Source organism: Astyanax mexicanus, chromosome 17 (genome assembly GCF_023375975.1).
Source record: "Astyanax mexicanus isolate ESR-SI-001 chromosome 17, AstMex3_surface, whole genome shotgun sequence".
NCBI classification, from domain to species: Eukaryota; Metazoa; Chordata; class Actinopteri; order Characiformes; family Acestrorhamphidae; genus Astyanax; species Astyanax mexicanus.
The window spans coordinates 25,201,832-25,226,276 of NC_064424.1; the positions used below are offsets into that span (position 1 = coordinate 25,201,832).

Genomic DNA, 24,445 nt, shown 5'->3' on the forward strand with positions numbered 1-24,445 from the left:
AAGGGGGTTGTACAAAGTATTAACATCAGGGGTGCTAATAATTGTGGCACACATGATTTGATGTTAAATAATTATTTCTTAATGTGGGATTTTTTTAAGTTAAAGGTTGTATTTTACTCTTTTTTCCATCGTGGTCCTATATTATTTTGAACAAAACTCAATTTATGAGAAGCTAAAGAACACATCTTAACCAAGGGTGCCAATAATTATGGAGGGCACTGTATATACATACATACACATACATACAGGGGTTGGACAATGAAACTGAAACACCTGGTTTTAGACCACAATAATGAACTATTCCGACGGACAGTTCTGGTGGTAACAGGATAGTTGAGGTGCACATTAAATTCTGCCGTCATTTGGGCAGCCATGGTTTTATGTTTTTTGGATACAATTCGGGGTAGCACCCGAACATCCCTTTCAGACAACCTCCTCTTGCGTCCACAGTTAATCCTGTTGGATGTGGTGCGTCCTTCTTGGTGGTATGCTGACATTACCCTGGATACTGTGGCTCTTGATGCATCACAAAGACTTGCTGTCTTGATCACAGATGCGCCAATTTGTCCTCTTTTGAGCTCTGGTATGTCTCACATAATGTGTGCATTGCAATATTTAGAGCAAAACTGTGCTCTTACCCTGCTAATTGAACCTTCACCCTCTGCTCTTACTGGTGCAATGTGCAATTAATGAAGATTGGCCACCAGACTGCTCCAATTTAGCCATGAAACCTCCCACACTAAAATGACCAGTGTTTCAGTTTCATTGTCCAACACCTGTATATATATAATAATGATTATTAGAAAGCGTACTTGATCTTCTAGGCCACAACTGGACCTTTATTCTTCCTGTTAACCACTGATGTTTTATTAAATTATGAACTAGTACTTGTGATGCAGATTTTAAATCTTTATAAAAACTACCAACAACCAGAAGCCATTGGCTCATTTAAACAGCTGCCTACTCTCGATATTAAAACAACAAATATCCTTAAAAATCAGGAAGAGACTACAAGAAGATGGGGAAGTGTTTTAGGTAGATGTTTCAGTTTATAATGTAATTGAGAATAAAGAAAAGTTAGAGGTCAAATTGTGGTGTAGAAGACTTCTAAATATACTTTAATACGTATGATCTAATATTTGAGTGCCTAAAGTACTAGCATAATCCAGCAAGGGGAACGATTTGGCTTTCCCAACACTTAACCAGAGTTTCACACTACTGCTCTGTTGAAGTTTACTCTCCTTCACTCTCGATAAGCACTCTTATTATTTATTTATTATTTATTATTCTTTATTTAACCAGGCAAGGCATTAAGAACACTTTCTTATTTACAATGGCAGCCTGGCAAGAGGCAGAAAGTCTCTTGAAACACAAATACAAAAATCACAACAGACAATGACACAACAGACAGTTAAAAGAATATCAGGCAATATCAGACCTGCGACAACAGCATTTCTCATGTAAAATTACTGTGACAGTTTTCTTAAAAACCGACTAAAACCATCCAGCTTTAGATTAGGGGTTTATTGAATTCATGTCTAATATGTATTTTCTGATATAACAGCTCAGTTCTAATTCTTCAGGTTAAAGGTGCTTCCTCCTTTAAACAGCTATAGCATGTATTTTTTATCAGGCTACAAACAGGGCTGCTTTATGAATTCATGCAAAGTTACAATTTGTTTTATTAGACACTGTTTAAATATTCAAAGCTTAAGCCAATCTCCCTAGCTAATTTGAATCCAGTTAAAACCAGCAAGCTGAAATTTAAACAATTTCAAAATGACGAAAAGTCCAAATTTACAACTCATACAATACAAAATTCTCCATAGAACACATTATACAGGGGGGTCATTATCATTATAAAGTGCCTTTGAGACATTGCAATTTCGATAAGAAAAAGGTAAGATTTCCCCTTTCACTTTATAATCATGTTATTAAGCTGCCCCTTGGGTGTTAAAAATACATATTGGTCAAGCTTAAACACTTTTTATGAATTAAATACAGAATGTCAAAATATGGGCATATTGCAAAATATGTCCACCCTGTCGGGGACAAATGTAAGCTTCAACTATATGTTATTTTTTACATAATTATAATTAAACATACCTTTTCAGAAAGGTCTTTTGTCCCTTTCTAGTTAACACATTTCAGATAATGGGAAAAGTCTTTGGGAAATACTAAAATTAGAATAAAATCACAGCTCATCTACAGCGATAGCCATAGGTCTTCTTTGTTTTTTAAAATAAAATGACAAAAACAAATGTAACTAGCAAAACTTTTTAATGGTTTTGTTTGGTCATCATTTGGACATCAGGAAATCACACACGGGGTTACTTTATATTCAATACATATTTAGTTTTTTTCATTAAACTTAAATTTGACAGGGTGGACATCGGCACGATAGGGTGGAAAATTACATGACAGGGTGGACAAATGCAATTCATTAAGTACAGAAAAACATTAGAAAGGATGAGTTAGGTACAAACTGTACTCAGTTAATTCATACACCAACATCAGAACACATATGCTTCTCAACAGAACATCAAAACAGAACATCAAAAAACATCTAGCGTAGGCCTACTCATCAGAACATTAGGACACGTATCTAGGTCTACTGTAATTGGTCCTCCATGTACTTCCAAATAGATGGCTCCACTGAGAAAGCACGCCTGTTAACTAGTTGCGGTTCCGGCATGAGGCACAGAATCTGCCAATCCCCATACCAGTTGATGTCATCACGAGGACTTGGCCAACAGAATTTGTTGATTCCTTTGTTGTGCATGCATTTAACTTTCACGCTGTGCTCCTCTACATCGAGAATGATACCAGGGTATCAGTGGCGGATGTTGGTCTTTCAAGGAGGGGAAGCTCAATTTCGGCCTACATCTTAACATATGTAGTTTCATTTATACGTAAATTCTACTCTCCCTGATATTTATTTTTTTTGTAAACAAAAGGCATTATTTTCAAGTTTTCACTACACAACAAAAAGGTACCCATTCTTTACTTTGAACAATTACATAAAAAAACGACGCTATGACATGAATAAACATAAAATGATCAGTAAAAAAAACATTACGCAAAATCTTTAAAGTTGGTAAAGGAAAAAAATGCAGGTAAATTTATTTCCTTTTTAATTTCCTTAAATAATCACTTTATTAATTTAAATTATTTAAATTATTTTTAATAATAACACAATACTTACTACTGGCCCCTGTTCATTTATGTCCTGAGATGGTTTCATCAAGAGGAATGGCCATCAGTACATTTTATTTCTTACAGCACCTCCAGTCAGCCAGCTCACTTTATCATCCCAGAACAGCTGAAAATACCTGTTACTTTTCCCCACCTTTTACACCAAATTAATCTGAGCAGTTTATCTGCCCTGCTGCTGTTTAACTCTTAAGCTTTTCTTCGTAAGGAAGACTATCAAATGGATTTTTACACTAAAAGATCGCTGATTCGCTCATTTCGCTGTCAATCAAAAAGGCACTCCGCCTCAGACAGATCATCCAATCATCATGCAGAAGCTGAGCGTCCGGGCCGGCCGAGGGCAGCCCACTGCCCCATAGACCCCCAGAGACGCTGAGCGTCCGATGGGCGGGACAAAGCCCAGCGTTTATCCAATGACTCGTCTGGTTTGGCCGCTCGCTTTGCTCCGCTATTGAAGTCTGTGCACTGTTTAAAGCAGCGCTGTGAAGCTGCGGGAATGAGTGAGAGGAAAGCCGCGGCGTTACCAGTGATAAGAAGCTGATTCTGAACTAAGTTCAGCGCGGTGTAGCTCATATTTAATCAGTGAAATGTACACACAACAGTATATATTTAATCACTTATTTTTTTACATTTTAGGGAAAGCTGAGCTTCCCTTGCAGTCTTAGAGCAATCGCCACTGCAAGGTATCCATCATTGTCGTAGTTGACTACACACCATTCACCGATGTGCTTCTCTTCGATGACTTCTGGCCTCCAACTTTTATTTGGTTTTATTTTGGTTTTGACTGATCAGATGCCAGCAGGGACACATTTTGAAGGTTGAAACATAAACAATATAGTATAATGTTATTTTATTACGTTATTATTGTCATTATTGTCAAAAAACTATCCACCTGTCCCCCCTGTCATGCATCATGTCCACCCTATCAGGAAAGTATTAATGACAGGGTGGACAACGATAGGGTGGACATTTTCAGCTAAAATTAGCAATTGATAAGCACATGGGGGCCCCTCAGCCAGCAGAGTTAGCATTAGCGAAGGTGACCTCAAAATAAATATGACAATATTTAAAAAAAATTTAAAATAACAATATTTTTTTATATTTCCCCATGATAGGGTGGACATGTTACGCTCGACACCATGCAACAAGAAAGACAATATGAAGAAAATTGTGAAATTAAGGTGTAAATACTTACTGATAAGGGGTCGTATGTGTCAACCATCATTGAAGATCGTCAAAATGGTGGTCGTGATGTCACCGATGACATCGGCTACTGCATTAAAGGGCCAGTTACAACATAATGACAGGGTGGACAATGATTTGAGGGACATGTATTAACTACTTAATATTTATATTAAATATCTGTTGATAACTACTAGAATTACCCATTTATGAAAGTTCTTGTCAATAATAATAAGACCACAAAAAATCATTTTAATTTTGTTTAATTTAATGACTTATTATACTCATAGTTGCTCCCACTATTGTGAGAGGGACATGGCAAAATCGCCTACACACACTTAAAGAAAATAGTACTAATTAATAAAAAATAACTCCAAGATGGCAAATATAGTATAGATGTATGTGTTAATGATTATACATTTGTAATAAAAACTCAAAACATAATTATTTTACATTAAATTGAAAATAAATGTGTGATTCTGACTGGGACCTTGAAAGGCACTTTATTATTCTTTATTTAACCAGGCAAGGCATTAAGAACACTTTCTTATTTACAATGGCAGCCTGGCAAGAGGCAGAAAGTCTCTTGAAACACAAATACAAAAATCACAACAGACAATGACACAACAGACAGTTAAAAGAATATCAGGCAATATCAGACCTGCGACAACAGCATTTCTCATGTAAAATTACTGTGACAGTTTTCTTAAAAACCGACTAAAACCATCCAGCTTTAGATTAGGGGTTTATTGAATTCATGTCTAATATGTATTTTCTGATATAACAGCTCAGTTCTAATTCTTCAGGTTAAAGGTGCTTCCTCCTTTAAACAGCTATAGCATGTATTTTTATCAGGCTACAAACAGGGCTGCTTTATGAATTCATGCAAAGTTACAATTTGTTTTATTAGACACTGTTTAAATATTCAAAGCTTAAGCCAATCTCCCTAGCTAATTTGAATCCAGTTAAAACCAGCAAGCTGAAATTTAAACAATTTCAAAATGACGAAAAGTCCAAATTTACAACTCATACAATACAAAATTCTCCATAGAACACATTATACAGGGCATAGAATGTTCCAAATGGGCCTTAGAGAAACAAATATATGCACTAACTGTTCGGGCAATCATATTGAGAATTATATACATGCTATATGGTTTTACATGCCTGTTCAGAGATTCTGGCAGATGATATGTGAAGACTTATCTACCTGGTTTAATTGCAATATCCCAGCTTCACCCAAACTATGCATTTTAGGTGATGTAAGTGAACTAAACATGGAAACAAATATATTGCACATAGTTCTCACTGTCTTATGCATCGCTAAGAAAACTATCCTCATGAAGTGGAAATCAAAAAATGATTTAAGCATAAATTACTATAGAAATTTACTTTTAGACCACATTAGTCTGGAAAGAATGTCTGCAACCTCAAAAAACCAATTGGCTACATTTGAATCTCTCTGGTTCCCACTGATCAGCTCCATCACATGATGGGGGTGGGCGGCTGTAGTCGTGTCTCCTGGTGCTTCCGGCAGGTGGCTGGGGGGGGATCGGGGGATTCGGGTGTCTGATGGCTCTTGGACTGGGGACGGTGGCTGCCGCTTGGTGATCTCTGTGTGCGGGCCCTGGTTGTTGGTGGGGGGGGGGCCTGGATGTATGCTCTTGTGGTCTTGGGGTGTGGGTCTGGGGGGCCCATGGTGGTGGGTGCTGGCCCTGTCCGGTTGGCTGGGTTCCCCTGTGGCGGTCGGGGTGCGGAGTCCGGGGCCCTGGTGCCCGTGGGCGTCTGTCGCCTGTTTGGGTCCCTCCCTGCGCTGGGGAGGGTCTATGCCTCTCTTGGGCGCGCCGTCGTGGGGGGTGGTGGTTTGGTCCGTGTTGGGGTGTCTGGTTGGCATTCCGGGATTCTGGGTGCCCTCCCTGTGGGGAGGTAGGGGCGCTCAGGTGGGGAAGCGGCAGTCTCCCACTTAAGACCGGTTGGTCCTGGGCTCAGGACCACTGTGTGTGTATGAGAAAGAGTGGGATGTTGAGTGTAAATGTGTCTGTGTGTGTGTGTGTGTGTGTGTGTGTGTGTGTGTGTGTGTGTGTGTGTGTGTGTGCGTGTGTGTGCGTGTGTGTAATATCTGTTGTCTTTTGTATGTGAGTGGGGTGTGTATTTATGTTGTATTGCAGTGTGGGGATGGGGGCGCTGTCTTGCAGAGCGGCGGTGTCCTGGGGCCGTAGCCGCTCTACACCCTGGACTTGCCTTCCCTGTACTGCAGTTGGGTGTATGGAACTGGGTGCCTAGTGAGCCAGCAGTAGTTGGCTCTCTTCCTCCGGGGGGTAGTCCTCTGCCCCTCGGTCCTTTCCTGGCCCTTCCCCGACTCCTACTCAGTCTAACATCGCATTACACATACAAACTCATCATACAGCTTACACACATCATATTACACATAGGGTTTTGGGGGGCAGGTGCTCCCTGCTCCTCAATTTTAATTTTCGCATTTTAGACATTGAGGGCCTTTGGGGGGGCAGTGTGGTTGGGTGCTGTTATTCAGTTCTCATATTACAGCTGTCCCTCCAATTTTAATAGCACTGTAGCTTTCATTCATTCTTCTCATTATACACATTCATATCACTGCAACATGCTGGGTGGGGGAAGGAGGGGGGTCAGGTCTTCTCACACCCTGGTTTCGTGCACCCTGCCTGGGGTGTGGGTCGGGTGGCTGTTCGGGGCCGGGCTGGCTGCTTCCCTAGGTTGCCGCTGGCTCGGTACTGGTGCCCGCATGCCCGCATTAGGTGTCTATGTATGTTCTGTGTGTGTGACTGGTGTGTGTGACTGGTGTGTGTGACTGGTGTGTGTGACTGGTGTGCGTGACTGGTGTGCGTGACTGGTGTGTGTGACTGGTCTGTGAGTGAATGTGCACGTGTGTGACGGGTGTATGTGTGACGGATGTGTGTGTGACGGGTGTGTGAATGTGCATGTGTGCGTGAACAGTTGGTCCTGGGTTTGGGGCTGACTGAGCATGGACACCTGTGGGACATGGTTGCGTAGGGCGGGTTTTTGCCCTCCCTACCGCTCCACGCTGCTCTCCGCCGATCGTCACTGCCGTTCCTGGGGGGGTGGGCGTCCGTGGGTCCATGGGTGCGTGGCCGGATGCCCTAATGTGGTCTCTGGCCCGCCCCCTTGGTGGCCGTGGCCTGGGGGTGGCTTGGGCCCCCTTGGCGTGGGAGGGGGGGCCTGCCGGGTGTCGGGCTGTTCCCGGGTGCTTGGGATCTCGGGGGCCGCATGCTCGGCGCGTGCAGGGGGTGCTGGCCTGCCGGGGGGGTGGGCTGCTCGCTTCCTTTGGCTCTCTGGACTCTTGCTCTTTGCCATGGGGGCTTCGTCTGGAGTCTCCCCTGTCCTCATCTAGGGTGTGCACATGGTTACCATCGGGATGTGTGGCCGCGGGTCTTCTGGGCTCCTAATGGGCTGTGGATGGTCTGGGTCCACTGGGTTCTTCCCTATCTGCCTCTGGATCGCAGGGGCATGGTGGCGGTTTCTTGCCTCCATTGTGGTAGGCATTTCATGACATAATCCGTAACACATGACATATTTTTGCAAAAAAACAATAGAATAGAAGTAACTGTGCGTGTGTGTGTGTGTATTTATGTGTATGTATTAATATGTATGTATATTTATGTATGTGTGTATATGTATAAGCATATGTATAGTTAGATATGTGAGTATGTGTATATATGTATGTTTGTTTATCTTATGTTTATTTTATTTTATTATTATTATTTTTTTTGTTTGTTTGTTTGTTTTTTGTTTAGTTTTTTTTTTTTTTTTTTCTGTTCTTTTTCTTCTTCTTGTACCCCCCTCCTGTACCTCACACTCCGATCCTTCCAACCCTGAACTCCCACAACTATATCCCCACAAAAAATATATATATATAAAATAATAATAATAATAATAATAATAATAATAATAATAATAATAATAATAATAATAATAATAATAATAATAATAATAAAAAATAAAATAAATAAATAAATAAATAAAAATAAAGTATTAATTGTCCTCCGAAGAGGGGGGGTGGTGGTTGGGCCAAAAAAAAAAAAAAAAAACCAGCAAGCTATTCAAGCTCTTATTTGTTTGTGCTCACCATAGTCACCAAAGAATACAACTGACACTTGCATAATTACATTTACAAACAAAGACATAAATATAAAATCTTTATATATAATTTCTAAACAGATTGCTGATATTTGTAAATGTGTAGGTTGTTGATGGCTCTGATGACTTTTTCAGACCACTCTGCCAGTCAGCCGGGTCCATCTATGGGTTGCAGTGGGGCATCTTTCTCCATGAACATAAAAGCATTGATAGACCAGAGCCAATAAAGAGAATAAGAAGAGGAGACCAAAACCAGATAACTGAAACAAACAAAACACAACATCTCAACTGAATGTGTTGTTGTGTTGTTCACAAACATGTTCACCAATAAACATGCTTCAGATTAACATTTACTGACTATTTCTTTTGAACACTCATGTTAAATGTGTCCTAATACGCCTTCACTCTGTATTTGGGCCCTATTTTAAGTGTACGGGTCAATTGCGTAGCTTTTTTGTGCAGCTGGATTTAGGGCGTGTCGATGAGGGTGCAAAAATACTCCTTGCGCAGCTCGAAACACACAAAAGGCATGAACTAATTATCTTAATTAATCATGGGTGTGTTTTGGGCGTAACGTAAAATAAACAAATCAGTGTCTCTGGCCATTCCTTTTAAGAGGCAGGTGCACTCTGACTTTGACGCTTTTGTATCTTAACAGTGTGGCACTTTGTGCTTTTCAGCAGAGGATACTGACCTATGGGTTTACGCTGTGAAGGTCATTTAAAGGAACAGCAATGTTATTTTATTCTGTTTATTGTTGAGTTGTGCTCTTCAGAGCGTCTGTGTTTGCACCTATAGGAACGGACTCTAGATTGTTGATGGGGTGAAAGGATGCCTTGGGCAGGGTGTATGATAGAGCCCATAATGTTTGATTTTGCTATAACCTGCAACAACATTGATGTCCAAGTTTTAAATTTAAAGAATAATGATGTAAAGTAAAAATTTAAAAATAAGAATGCATTTTAGATCTGACATAGACACACATTTGGTAGGGAAAGTAAAGGCCCTGTTACATCAAGTAAAGACAGATTCACACCAACTACAAATTTTTTGGATGTAAAAAAAATGAATGTTTTTTTAGCACAGTGGAACTTTTACAACGACTCTGACATGTTTTTGCCTTCTCTTCTCTGTAAACAGCTTTTAAACATAGATTTCACTTTATCTCTGCTTTCTGCTGCTTTGATCTGCTCTTTGATTTCCTCCTCCATGCGAGTGCCCATCAGCCCGAATAAGAAGTTCATTCATGGTTATTTGTGGATCATAAACAGATTCCGACACACCTAGACAAACTTTATCAAACAGGTAAAATAGTGTCTGTCTTTTGGGTAGAAGTACAGATCACCCCACTGAGTATTCATGAGTATGTATGTTTGATAGTTTAATAATAGTGTGTGACTGAGCTGGTTAACCAGACTAACCAGTTTGATAAGTATTCCAAACATTTAAGAGCTGTGATTCTACCTACTCAACCAAATTAAGGATCAGTAGCTTACCTTTGATGTGTAATATGATTTCTCTGCTATGTTCTGTTCAGCTGTCAGGGTTTGGTTTAGGTCACACCATTCCCAAAGAGCCTGCTGACTGCTTTCAGCATGTTCTGCACTTTTAGTCTGATAACAAGCCACGTATCTTCCATCACTTAAGAACAAGACAATCCAAACAATACTAGGAATCAAGTACTGAAAGCACTGGCAGACAGTTTTGGACGTTATGCAGCATTTGCTGCCTTTCACGGTTTCCACTTTTCCCAGAGGAGTCCCACTGCTTGTAGGTGGAACATTAGTCACCCCAGCATTAATATCAGAACTCCCACCTCCCTCAGGTTGGCTGTCTGGTCCTTCACTTGTCGTAGCAGACTTTTCCACATTCTTCACAATGTAAAACATGGCGACATATCCTATAAAGGCGGGCATCAGAAGGTAAATCCAGAAAAAAAGGTTTCTATAGAACCTTTCGCAAGGGCACACAAAGTCAGCCTCGATAAACTTTTCAGACACAATAAGGCAGATAACCACAAAAATTAAGTAAATGTTCTTTCCCTTATGGGTGTCGAGAAATGGTTCTAGCAACTGATCTATCATTTTTGGTTCCTGTAGTGGATAGAACTGTTCCTGAATCAATACTAAAAGGAACCATTAAACAAAATGCTGCAGTTGCCTGTTCTAACATGCCCTGTGTGTTGTTTTGACAAAAGTGAAAATGAACTTTCACAGATAAAGTACAACGAGGAATGCAGGCTCCTGTGTTCTAGAGAATTCCTTGGTCAGGCCCCTCCCTAGTGTTGTGTAATTTTTGTTTTGTGAATTGTATTTATATACAATTACAGCATGTTTTTGCTATCACCTGCAATAACAAACCCCCCCCCCCCTAACAAACCCCCCTCTATAACCTGCTCATTGGTGAGATAAACTGCAGCAGGGGTCGCCAACCTTTTTCAAACTGAGAGCTAATTCTTGGGTACCAATTAATACAAAGGGTTACCAGTTTGATACACACTTGAAATCACAAATTTGCTAAATTTTACTTTAATTATATGTTATTATTAATAATTAATTATATTCATCTATATAAATACACTGGACACCATATTTCTTGTCTTTAGGCACAGTTTTATATTACATTTTACTGCTGCTGTACATTGATTAAAGGCTTCAGATGTATGTTTGCAGATTTTGTTTTCCTGAATTAACACTGTTGCCACACGTTTGTCGTGTTTGTTCATGCTGCTTGTAGTAAAATGTGAATAAAAATATATACTTATATATAATAATATGATATATAAAATAAACAGTACCAGTCAAAAGTTTGGACACTCCTTCTTTAATGGATTACACCTTATGTAATGTTTTTTTTTTTCGTATAATCTGTTTATTTTTTACAAGAAAGCTAATAATATTTAAGGGGGTAAATATTTTTACTGACATTATGTAAGCTGTGTAATGATATGAAGAAGTCAAGGTTTATTTCACATCTTGCTTTGGACACTGTTTCTAGTGTTATATGGTAATTAGCAGTGAAATTTAAACAGTGAACACCCACTATAATATAAGTCACATGTATTTTACAGTAGGGCTGAAAAAAAGAAGAAAAACTCAATGTGTTTCAAGTAAACTTTTTATTCAAACATTTAAAATTTAAGCCTGACATGCCCAAAGAACATACAGAAAAAAATACTTTGATGATTTGAGGAAGAGGGGAAAAAGTCAAGTCTTATAGTCTTATATCATATTCAGATACCAGTCTTCTTCAGCTAAGCAGAGAACAGTCAATTTACTTCAAATTCATTTATATAGCACTTTTCAAGCCTTTTATGAGTAAACACCACAGTGATAGTGCCAACAGTGGGCGAAGAAAAACTCCCTCATATTAAGAGGAAGAAACCTTGAGAGGAACTAAGAAGGACTTCCACCTCAGATCAACCCGGACAGCACAAACAAATAATGTAACAAAAAACAACTGTACAGAGAAATAATGGAAAGCTTTAGGTAATGTATAAACAGGTTATGAGTTATGAGTGCAAGTACTGACTTGCAGGCCACTGACTTGCTTACAGATTAAGGTTTTAACATGGAAACATGAAAACTGTAGGTTAAGGAGTAATAGGAAATTCACAACTATGCAAAATAAAATGAAATAGGCCTCATCAAATACTCCCCAACATATTTAAACATGATCTGTGAGGGGGCTGTTCTAATTCCAGATGCAATCTACTAAGAGCATATCAGTCCTACTGATTCATTTTTACATTAATATGCCATACAACATGCAGTACAAAAAAAAAAAAACCTAATTTTTGTACATGTATAGAATACAACATGCAGTACAAAAAAAATACACCCTAATTTTTTTTTTACATGTATAGAATACAACATGATGCTTTTGCTTGATATTTTCCATGCAAAACAAAAGGTAAAGGGTCATACCCAAGATCTTTTATTTTATTGGTGTAGGGTCATAGACGTGTTCAGTCTGTCAATCAAACCCCCCCCCAGTCTGTCACAGGAAAGGTAGTCCTACCAATGTTGCTAGTCACTACACTACACCACCCACATATGATCTATTAAACAGTATATTATAAATAACTCAAAAACAATTAACCTGATGTAATTCTGCATTACTGCATGTTCCAACAAGAAAATCATCCCCATCCTTAGAATGCTGCTAATCATAAGATTGTAATTGGCTCAGCCATCATCTGTTTCCACCACTGTGCCAGTCAGCTCATCAGGGGTTGCATCGCAGCATATTTTCATCCATGCAGAGCAGCATCTTTTACAGCATGCAGGCGCAAGCTGATAAACCAGTGCCAAAACCGAAAGAAAGAAGATGAAAGCAAAACCAAATAACTGAAACAGAAAAAAACAACACAACTCAGCTTAATATGTTCATTATGTTAGGATCAGTAGAACAGTTCTGATTGTACTGATGTGTAAATCAATAATCAGTAGCTTACCTTAGATGCATAATATGCTTTCTCTGCTGTATTCTGGTTATCTGTCAGGGTCCGGTTTGTGTCACACCACTCCCAGAGAGCACTTTTACTGCTGACAGCATGTTCTCCACGTAGTGTGGTGTTAAAACAAGCTACATATCTTCCATCACTCAAGAACAAGAATATCCAAATAAAAACTGCAATAAAACTCTGACCATATGGATTATTGGCAGCAGCTTTTAGCAGTATATACACTTTTTTTAACATTTCCTTTCTTACAGAGCGATTCCTATTTATTAAAGGTTGGGTTTCCTGTACTTCATTAGAGCTCCTGGACTCCACATCAGAACTTCCACAACTTGTAGACAGGTTACCCTGTTCTACACAAGATCTCTTAGACTTCACATTAATACTTCCATATCCTGCAGACTGGATACCCGGTTCTACACGAGATCTCTGGGACTCCACATCAGATGTTCCATTTTCTTCAGACTGGAAACTCAGTTCTACACGAGATCTCTGGGACTCCACATCAGATGTTCCATGTTCTGCAGACTGGAAACTCGGTTCTACACGAGATCTCTGGGACTCCACATCAGATGTTCCATGTTCTGCAGACTGGAAACTCGGTTCTACACGAGATCTCTGGGACTCCACATCAGATGTTCCATGTTCTGCAGACTGGATAGCAAGTTCATCCGTGTTTTTTAGAATGCACAACACAGCAACATATGCTATAAAGGCAGGCATCACAAGGTAAATCCAGAAGAAAACTCCTCTATAGACCTTTTCACAAGGACACACAAAATCAGCCTCAATAAACTTTTCTGCCAAAACAAGGCAGATGACAACAAAGATGAAGAAGATATTCCCCTTATGGTTGTCAATAAATTTTTGTAGAAGTGGTTCTATCATATTTGGTTCCTGAAAAGGACAGAACTGTTCTTGAATCTAAACTCAGAATATCCGACAGACAAAATTCTGCACTGAGAAGAAGTGAAAGAAAGAACAATATTGACATTAGTTTGCATGCAGTTTGCATAGATAGTCTATTTCAGTATTCTCTGTCAAACTTATTGAAACCAACATGAGAAAACATGAAAACCTAAAAAGAAAAACAATGTTTACATATTGATGGAAAATATACATAGAAACACAGTTTTGTCCTGAAATTGTATCAAGTTTTAGCTTGATATGATTGATCATTTAAATATTAAAGTAAAAAGCCACTGACAATCTCTATATAAATGTCCCAAAGAAAAATAAAATAAAATCAAGAAGTGCAAATATATTCAATTATTATGACAGACAAACTATATTTAAATGTAAAGAAGGGAAAATAACATATTTTATTATTGTTGATGTATTAACCTATAAATCCAATCTATCCAAATATCCAACCATCCATTGAAAACAGTCTGTCCGAGTATGGTATATTTAATTACCCATCCAATTACTAATCCATGCATTCTTTAATCTATCCAGCCATTATCCATTCATCTATTTAATCATCCATCCATCAGTTTACCCAACCAGCATCGTTTCATCCTACAACCCATTCACCCATCAGTTGTTTTTTTTTTTTTTTACTTTTCTATAGAAGCTAAATGTATTTTATAGAAAGAAATGGCCCATCACAAAACACAGAGAAGCATTAATGTGCATAATTTGTCTTTGCTGATTAATAAACATTGGGAAAATTAATATTAACTGAAAGCCCATGGGAGTTGATCCCCCTGGTGGTGGTGCTCTAATACTTCACACTATGGTTACCTCCATCTGTGCACTGTACAGATCCATGTGTGAAGCACAATTTCAGAACAGCACTGTGCATTAACAACTGTTAACTAGATCTTACTAGCTTTTGCAGCTGTTATATCCTGCCCAAAGTAGGGAGCTCACAATAACACAACCAGACTCTGAGCTGGATACTATCCATGGGCGTGGTAGTGGGGGGAAAAGTGGACCTGACCACCCAGGGCCCAGGTAGAGAGAGGGGCCCATGAAATTTTTTGCTCACGTTCCTTGTGTACTGGCATGGATAGGGGCCCACTGTCACTGAGAGTGTACAGGGCCCCGAATTTGCTGCTACGCCCCTGATACTATCACACTGCTTTATTCTACTTCAGTCATAATACTTACTGGAGGTTCGAGGCACCACCTGGTGGTGTGGCGTGACACAACATGAAGTACCAATACATCACAACTCCTCCCTTCTTATTCAATTCCCCTGGATTCCCAAAACCTTTTTTTTAACAATAACATTCAATCAGCAACTAACCGAACAATTATGAACATAATATCCTAACTTAATGTGACCAGCAGAGCATTGTTTGACCTATGAGCGTTTTTTTTAGCTGTCAGTCAAGACGCTGTACTGTTTCCCCCCCCCTCCTCTTTCCTCTCAAAGCGCAAGGCAGCGTGAGACCATTTAGCCACCGTAGTCGGGCCGCTGCGCTGTCTCCCCCTCCCCTTACAGAAACACCAGGTGTTTATCAGGTTAGCATTAGCACTTTTAATGAGTTGATGTCCCTGTGTAGGTGTGTTGGCGTGTGTTTATGCAAGCTTCCCCTCTCTTCCCTTGGCCCTTGGTGTCTTAGCAACCAGCTTCAGAAACTGCTGTAAAATCGTAGCCCGTTGGCCTGGCCTCACCGCGTTATTGTGCCTGTAGTCGGATGGCTTTGTGACAGCGACTACGAACAGGTATGTCCGCGGCATATTGTTTCTTTTATCGTGGCTACTGTTAGCATATAGCGGCTAACGTTTGTGTTTATGTAGGGAGGTAGTGTGAATTGGTACGACGGCTAACTGGATGTGAGCTCGTGCTAGCGCCAGCTAAAGGTATCTTCTTGAGTTTTTCGTTGATGGCTAGCTTTGTGAAATTGGGCTCTTGTGGCTCACAGTTACCCTGCTTTATGTTCAGGTCCTGTGTGTGTGTGTGCGTCGCCATTGACTGACCTAGGTGGCGCCTAAACTTTGGAACGTGCAGGCCTGGAAGCAGCTACACGCCATCACCTTAATTCTACGGTTATATTTTAATATTTACATAGTGATATTGGAGCTGCTGCTGTTTTGTGGAGTTTGTTTTTGAGTTGTTTGTTTTTGTTTGTGTTTTTTTTATTTGTCTATTGATGGCCTCTCGCCATATGGTTTCTTTTGGTTTATAATTTGTTGGTTCTGTTTTGATATTTTTTTCTATTTATGACTTTTGATTGATTTTGGGGTTGTTTTGGTGATCATTTGATAATACTTCATGCTGTTTATTTTCCCTTTTCATTTATTTGTTTTTTTCTTTAGTGTGATTTTTCTTTGCAGTGCTTTTGAATATTTTTAAGAATTCTGTCTTGTTACTTTTTTTTTGGCTGTGGGGCATCCGCGTTATCTTAGTGGCCTGAGAATTATAAATTCTAATTGTCTCTCTTCTTTCATAGGACACCTGAGTGCTTGGGGTATACTTCCTGTGGTGGGGTGCTCCAGTGGATGCTCCCTTCCTGTCTGTTCACTCGTGGTTTGGCACATTGACTGCTGTGGTGTGAGTTCACGTGCACTGCACTTTTGTGTGTGTGTGTGTGTCTGTGTGTCTGTGTGTTAGAGACTTAGAATACAGAGAGGTTTTTTTTTTTTATTATTTTGTTGCCATTGGATGCCCACAGCCGGTAGCCCAGCCTTTGGAGCTCCTTTTTAATTTAATTCTTTCATGTTTGTTGATTTTACACTATATTAACAAATTTGTGTTTTTTTTTTTTGAGTGTGTAATTAATAAATCTTCCTGACTCTTAAGTTCACGTCTCTGTATGTTATTCAGACTTACCTGTGTAAGTGCCTTTCTTTATAGTTTATATTTCTAAGGTATTTCCTGGGGTGAAACTCCCCAGGTGGAGTAGTCAGGTTATTACTATACCACAGGCACCTTGAGCGTGTCGGGGGATTATTGTGCCCCCTTCTTGAGACAACACTCGGTAACACAACAGTTCAAATATTGAACCCAGTGGTTTAAATGTTCAGTCTGTCTGGTGGTTTGCAAATCCATTTTGGATATCAGTTCGGTGAAACAGCGCAGCAGGCGACTCTTTTGTCATGGCGTGGGGGGTGTTTCTGTACTGAAGCAGGAAAGCATCGAGTCGCCGCTGTACCGAAGCTGTACCCCTTCAGAGCATGTTTACATGTCTGCACAAAACGCTCTGCCAGGCCGTTCGTTGCCGGGTGGAAAGGAGCGGAGCGCTTGTGCGTAATGCCGTTGGATGTTAAAAAAGGTAGCAAACTCCTCAGGAGTGAATTGAGGCCCATTATCACTCACCAGGACCTCTGGTACCCCGTAATGACTTAAAAGGCCCCTTAACACTTCAATCGTTCTTGCAGATGAGGTTGAACCCATCAATATGACTTCGGGCCACTTGGAATGAGCATCCACAATACCGAAGGACATGTGCCCCTCCAATGGGCTGGCAAAATCGATATGATTTTGCTGCCACGGACTTGTTGGCCAGGGCCATGGGTGCAGCGGTGTGAGGGCTGGGCTCTTTTGACAACGTTGGCATGGGGTGCATGTCTTGCACCTCTCCTCCACCTGCACATCCAGACCTGGCCACCAAATGTAGCTTTTCGCCAGGGATTTCATCCTGACCACGCCTGGGTGTCCGGTGTGGAGCTCGTCTAAGACCAGCTGACGTAGTTTGGGTGGGACTACAACTCGATTTCCCCACATTAAGCAGTCCTGAAGTACGGAGAGTTCTTCTTTACGTAAGATGTACGGGATCAGCCTCCTATCTGCATCCTTGGCTGGTGGAAAACGCCCGGTCGACGCCATCTCGATCACGTGCGAGAGTATGGCGTCTGCTTTGGTTTCTCTTTTCACCTCACTACAATGGATTGGGAGGCTCTCAATGTATTTTATCAGAAATGAGTCAACTGTTCCTTGTTTTTCGTTGTGTCGCACTGGCAGAGGCAGACGCGAGAGACTGTCTGCGTTTCCATGGTCAGCGGCGCATCTGTACTTTATTGTATAATCGTGCGCTGCCAATATTCAAGGATTCAAGGAGATTTTATTGTCATTCGCATCACATGTGGTACATGAGGAGGAACGAAATTGTGATCTCACGATCCAGTTTTACACCCAAAGAGCTGTTATTAATAGATATATAGATAAAAAAAGAATACAATAAAAGAAATAGAATATACAAAATAGATAGATAAATATCCCAAAGAATAAAAAAAATAAATAGAGAGTAGAAGGTTCAGCAACATGAAGTCCAGAGTGCAAGTGTGCTATAGCAGCATGATAATGTGAATTAGAGCAGTGGAGATAAAGTGTCTCAGTGCAAGTAAAGTGACCATGTTTGTAAACAGTAAACAGTAATTTGTCCTTGGTGTCAGTGCAGTGTGTTGTTAAGTGGAGTTTAAGAGTCTTACAGCTTCCGGAATGAAGCTGTTTCTGAGTCTTGTTGTTTTGCACTTAATGCTCCGCAGCCTCCGGCCTGAGGGGAGCGGGACAAAAAGTGCGTGTGCTGGGTGGGTGGGATCCTTCCTGATGCAGGTGGCCCTTTTCCTGCATCTGGAGGTGTAAATGTCTGTGGTGCTGGGGAAGCTAACTCCAACAATCCTCTGTGCAGCCTTCACCACCCTCTGCAGTGTTTTCCTTTCTGCAGCAGAGCAGCTTCCATGCCACACATTGATGCTGGAGCACACAACGCTCTCCACCACACATCTGTAGAAGGAGGTGAGGACTACGCTCCCGAGTCCAGCTCGTCTCAGCCTCCTGAGGAAGTAGAGCCGCTGATGTGCCTTCCTGACCAGAGTGGAAGTGTTGTTGCTCCAGGTGAGGTTGCTGGTCAGGTGCACACCCAAGTACCTGTAGCTGTCAACCACTTCCACCCCAGATCCTCCAATGTGCAGGGGGAGGTGGGCATGCTTGCCCCTTCTGAAGTCCACAATCATCTCCTTCGTCTTCTTTACGTTGATGCAGAGGTTGTTCTCTCTGCACCAACCCTCCAGGTGTTCCACCTCCTGCCTGTAGCTGGACTCATCTCTGTTCGTGATGCATCCAACCACTGCCGTGTCGTCCGCAAACTTCACAATATGACAGCCTGGATGGAGAGGTGAGCAGTCATATGTGAGCAGTGTGAACAGGAGGGGGCTCAGCACACAGCCCTGAGGGGAGCCAGTGCTGAGGATTATGGAGGGGGAGGAGATGTTGTGAATCCTCACAGACTGCGGCCTGTTGGTCAGGAAGTCTAGGACCCAGTTGCACAGGGAAGAGCTCAGTCCAAGTGAGGAGAGTTTGGTTATCAGTGTCTGAGGAATCATGGTGTTGAAAGCAGATGTGAAGTCCACAAAGAGCATCCGAACATAGGAATCCTTCTGCTCCAGGTGGGTGAGGGCAGTGTGGACCACGGAGGAAATGGCATCCTCTGTGGATCGGTTCTTCCTGTATGCGTACTGGTGTGGATCCACAGTGATGTTGATGGTGGCCTTGATGTGGGTCTGAACCAGTCTTTCGAAGCACTTTGTGACTATCGGAGTGAGGGCTACTGGCCGGTAGTCATTCAGACCTGTCAGTGTGGAGCTCTTGGGGACTGGGATGATGGTGGCGGTCTTCAGGCAAGTGGGGACAGCTGCCTGGATGAGGGACACGTTGAAAATGTTGGCCAGGACGTCCAAGAGCTGGTCTGCGCAGTCTTTTAGCACCTGTCCGGGGATGTTGTCTGGGCCGGCAGCTTTCCGGGGGTTAATCCTCCTCAGCGTCCTCCTTACTTCTGCTGGTGTCACGCTGAGGGGCTCCTCTCCTGGTGAGTGTGGGAGTCTGGTGCTGGGGGTTGTGTCAGGGTTCTCAAAGCAGGCGTAGAACGTGTTGAGAGCCTCAGGCAGGGATGGGTCTTTGGAGCTTTGTGCAACGTTAGATTTGTAGTCCGTGATGCACTTGATGCCCCTCCACATGCTCTGTGGATCCTGGGAGGAAAAGTGTCCCTGGATTTTCTGAGCATATGCAGCTTTTGCCCTCTTAACTCCAGCAGTCAGCTCTCTTCTAGCCCTCCTGAGTTCATCCAAGTCTCCAGATCTGAAGGCAGCATCCCTGGCTTTCAGCAGGGAACGCACCTCTGCGTTAAGCCAGGGCTTCTGGTTCGGGTAGCAAGTCACAGTCTTGGTAGTAGTGACATCCTCCACACACTTGCTGATGTACCCGAGAACAGCAGATGTGTATTCCTCCAGATCCAGCTCCCCCTCACACTCAGCAGCCTCCCTGAAGACCTGCCAGTCTGTGCAGCCGAAGCAGTCCTGCAGCACAGCGGCGCCGTCACTGGGCCACACCGTGATGGTTTTCTGTGTGGGTTTTGAGCGTCGCAGTGGGGGGTGGTATGCGGGGACCAGCATGATGGAGATGTGGTCCGATAGCCCGAGGTGGGGGCGGGGGAAGGCTTTGTAAGTGTCTTTCACAGAGGAGTAAACACGGTCCAGCGTGTTATTACCTCGCGTTGGAATGTTCACGTGTTGGTAAAACCTCGGCAGCGTGTTCTTCAGTTCTACGTGGTTAAAATCCCCCGCTACTAGAACGCGTCCGGATGCTTGTTCTGAAGCGAGCTGATGTTGTCATAAAGCTCCTTCAGCACGTTGTTAGCATTAGCATCCGGTGCTATGTAAACAGCAATCACGAACACCGCCAAGAACTCACAAGGCAGATAGTGAGGACAACACTTCACAGTCAGCTGTTCTGTCGCCTCGGAGCAGTGGCTGTTTACCAACACGCAGTTTGTGCACCAACCTTTGTTTATGTAGACGCACAAGCCGCCCCCCCGGGCTTTCCCGGATAGCTGGCTGCGGTCCGCTCGGAAGAGCTGCCGGCCGGCGAGCTGGAAGGCTGAGTCTGGCATGGTCTGGTTCAGCCAGGTTTCCGTGAGACAAATCACAGCGCAGTTCCTCATCTCCTCAGAAACATTCATCCTCAGCCGCAGCAGGTCCAGCTTGTTATCCAGAGAGCGGACGTTAGAGAGGAAAAGCGACGGAATCGGGGGTCGGTTAGCATTAGCCTTTAGCCTGTCTAGCACCCCAGCGCGTTTTCCTCTCTTCTGACGCCGCTCGCACTGCCTCCTCCTCTTGCCCTTTGTCTGCAGCGATCCGCTCCCCCACGCCGGAGCGCGGAGGAGCTGCAGCTCGCCCAGCGTAGCTCGGATATTATTGTCCATAGTTGCTGTTTTACTGACCAAACTGTCCTTAATCCTCAGAAGTTCAGTTCTGCTGTAATTCACACGCGTGGGGCGCGTAAAGTTGGGTTCAGAACCGACGTAAAAACAGCTCAAAATAGGGTGTTCGCTAGGAGCGTGAGAAGCCGCTGCACTACTGCTCGCCGCCATCTTGCCATGAGTGTGAGTGAATATGAGTGAATCTTGCCGCAGCCATGGACGGTGTTGCTTTGCTCGGTTGTCAAGGGCCGGTGATCGGTCAGTAGGGTAAAATGGCGGCCATAGAGGTATGAATGAAAACATCTGACCCCAAATATTATTCCTAATGCCTCACACTCAATTTGAGCATAATTGTGCTCTGCCTTGCTAAGCGTTTGCGAAGCGAAGGATATGGGTCTGTTCAGTTACAAGTTCAATGTAAACTTTAATGCCTTTTCATTAGTGAACAGCACCACCTTGTGGTGAGTTTTAGAATATGTCTAGGTTACTGTTTCCTGTTAAACTGAGGCCAGACAGGATGTTGTTGCTATAACACACAGGGAGTAGTCAGCCATCTACCAGTTCATCTTCTGCTGAAATCTGTTTTCATCCTGCGTTTTGAAGGAATCCCTATGTATGTATCTAAAATATATTATGTTCATTTCATAAAACTGCATCAGTATAGGCTAGTATTTTTATGTTTTAACAAGTTTTGGAAGTGTCAGCTAGAGTTACATGTGCCTGTGTTAAATGCTAGTTCATGGTGTGTTTATATGCTTATGCTAGTCTTTGTAATTTAAGATAACTCATGCACTGTAGATTTTCCTTTTGTTTATGGTAAATATGTAAATAATTGTACAACCAGGTTAATTCTGGACTGTATTTCTTTACAGTTTCACCCTTTTTAAGATCATTAAACCTGTGGACAAACAGACAAGAGTCTTCAGAGTCGTGGTTGAAGAAAGGTGTTTATCTGACTGTCAAGTCACATTATCCCTTGTAATGCGATGTGAATAGAGGACAGTACAGGGTCGTTCTTCTCCATTTAGCAGTCAATGTGAGATGACTGCCCCCACCCCATAGGGTGAGGCATTGCAGGCGAGTATAACTGGCAGTCTGGGATTGTAATGCGTCAGTACACTTTTGCTAGATAGCTGATCCCAGATCATTCCCACTTCACCCCCTTATGTAGCAACGCATTTAATGGGTGTAAAAGGGTCGACATGTTTGGGACAAAGCGCGCGCAATAGTTGATTAGCCCAAGGAACGAGCGCAACTGGGTCGTATCAGTTGGCACGGGAGCAGATGTCGATCAGATGGCTTTGATCTTATCATCAGACTTGTGGAGCCCTACAGAATTGATCGTCTGCCCCAAGTACTCTAGCGAGCTTCTAAAGAATTCACATTTCTCTTTTTGGACTCGGAGCCCAGCTTTACCAAGATGACTCAGTACGGCTTCGAGATTTCTCAGATGGTGCTGTGATGCTGTGATGTCCTATGATGAGAATGTCATCAAGAAAGCAATGCACGTTTGGTAGCCCTTGGTGCACTTGGTCCATAATTCTCTCGAATATGGAAGGCACAGAAGTAATTCCAAATGGTAAACGATTGTAGCAGAACATGCCCTTGTGGGTGGTGAACGTAAGATATTTCCTAGAATCATTAACCGGTACCTGAAGGTAGGCCTGTGACAGGTCCAGCTTGCTGAACCGATGTCCCCCAGACAAAGATGCAAACAAATCCTCAATGCGAGGTATTGGGTGGTGTTCAGCGCACAGGGCTGGATTTATAGTCACCTTAAAATCACCACATATCCTCACACTACCGTTTTTCTTCATGACAGGCACTATAGGGGTTGCCCAGTCGCTGAACTGAACTCTATTTCAGCTTCCACTTTGGGTCTCAGCGCATACGGTACCACTCAAGCTCGGCAGAACTTTGGCTGCTGGTCTGGCCTCAGCGTCAGTGAAGCTTCGAATCCTTTCAGTGTCCCCAGTTCCTTGCTAAACACTTCAGTGTTGCGATTTAGGACATTCTCAAGAGTTTCACCACTGGACGAACACTCTGTTTGCACTGTCTTGATTTCACGCCAGTTAAGTTGATGTTTCTTAGCCATTCACGGCCAAACAGTGGTGGTTCCTCTCCTTTTACCACATATAAAGGCAACCTAGCCCTCTGCTTGTTCAACTTAACCCACACCTTCAGCATTCCCTCGGGCTGCAGTAACTCCCCTGTGTATGTTTTTAGAACGATGTCTGTCTTGCGTAAACGTAAGTGTGCAAATTTGTCTTTGTGTAGCTCACTGGAGATCTAGGATACAGGGGCCCCAGTGTCCTGCTCCATATCCACTGACTGCCCTTAAATTTATGGCTTAATCATTATTATTGATGATGCTACATGTCCTGTTTTAATTGCCTTAACTTGTTCTGTGTTTACTGCAGATATTATGTGCAAGGTGAAATCAGAGTCTGAACCTGCTGATGACTCCTTCTGATTAAATTTTAGCTGCCACTTGAATTTTGCCTTTGTCTGCGTCCTTGTATTTTTTTGTTTACTCTTACTACTGTCCTGTTTTGACTTTGCTTGCTTTGTTTTACTCCTTTTGCTTCTACACACACGGGCTATGTGGCCCTTTTTATTGCAATTGTGGCATTGCTGCTCCTTGAAATAGCAGTCCCTTTCATGATGTTTAATCTTGCCACATCGAAAGCATTTGTCTCCACCCTGTGGTGAAGATGCGGACACAGCATGCACTTTCAATTAGCTTTTTTTTAAATGTAGTGATTTCCTCGCTACCGTTTCCATTGCCAATGCCATTTCGACTGCTTTCTTAAAATTGAGGTTGGCCTCCGTCAGGAGTTTCGTTTGAATAGTCTCATTATTGAGCCCACAAACGAGTCTTATCACGCAGGGCATCTTGTAAATGTGCACCAAAATCACAATGCTCAGATAACTTCTTCAAAATGGCAACGTATTGTGCTATAGTCTCCCCCTCTTCCAGACTGCGAACTGTCTGTTCCTGGAATTATTCTCCCTCCCTTGTTAATGCTGAGCCTTCTCCACCAGAAAATGACACGAGTGGGTCACTGTACTTGTCGCCATTTTGCTATATCCTGCCCAAAGTAGGGAGCTCACAATAACACAACCAGACTCTGAGGTGGGTACTATCACACTGCTTTATTCTACTTCAGTCATAATACATATTGGAGGTACGAGGCGGTGGTGTTGCGTGACACAACATGAAGTACCAATACATCACAGCAGCTTCAACCAAATCATTGACAGAATTAGGAACTGGATGTTTCACAGATGTAAATCTTGAAGGACA

The 24,445-nt window shown here is 42.3% G+C and overlaps 1 protein-coding gene and 1 pseudogene across 6 annotated transcripts in view; one reads left to right on the top strand and one right to left on the bottom strand.

Annotated features, from left to right (window-relative positions):
* Nucleotides 1-24,445, top strand: part of rpl35 (ribosomal protein L35) — a 657,733-nt gene that overhangs the window by 33,963 nt on the left and 599,325 nt on the right. Inside the window, exon 1 of one of the 6 annotated variants that reach the window (XM_049466278.1) lies at nucleotides 13,421-13,424. The exons of 2 other annotated variants lie outside the window; for them this stretch is intronic. The gene's annotated coding sequence lies outside the window, so the exon portion shown is untranslated. Of the gene's footprint in view, nucleotides 1-13,420; nucleotides 13,425-13,483; nucleotides 13,488-13,546; nucleotides 13,551-13,609; nucleotides 13,614-24,445 lie in introns of those variants that run through there. 3 more of the 6 variants (XM_049466279.1, XM_049466280.1, XM_049466281.1) reach the window with 3 other exon arrangements.
* Nucleotides 17,003-17,771, bottom strand: LOC125782475 (uncharacterized protein K02A2.6-like; annotated as a pseudogene).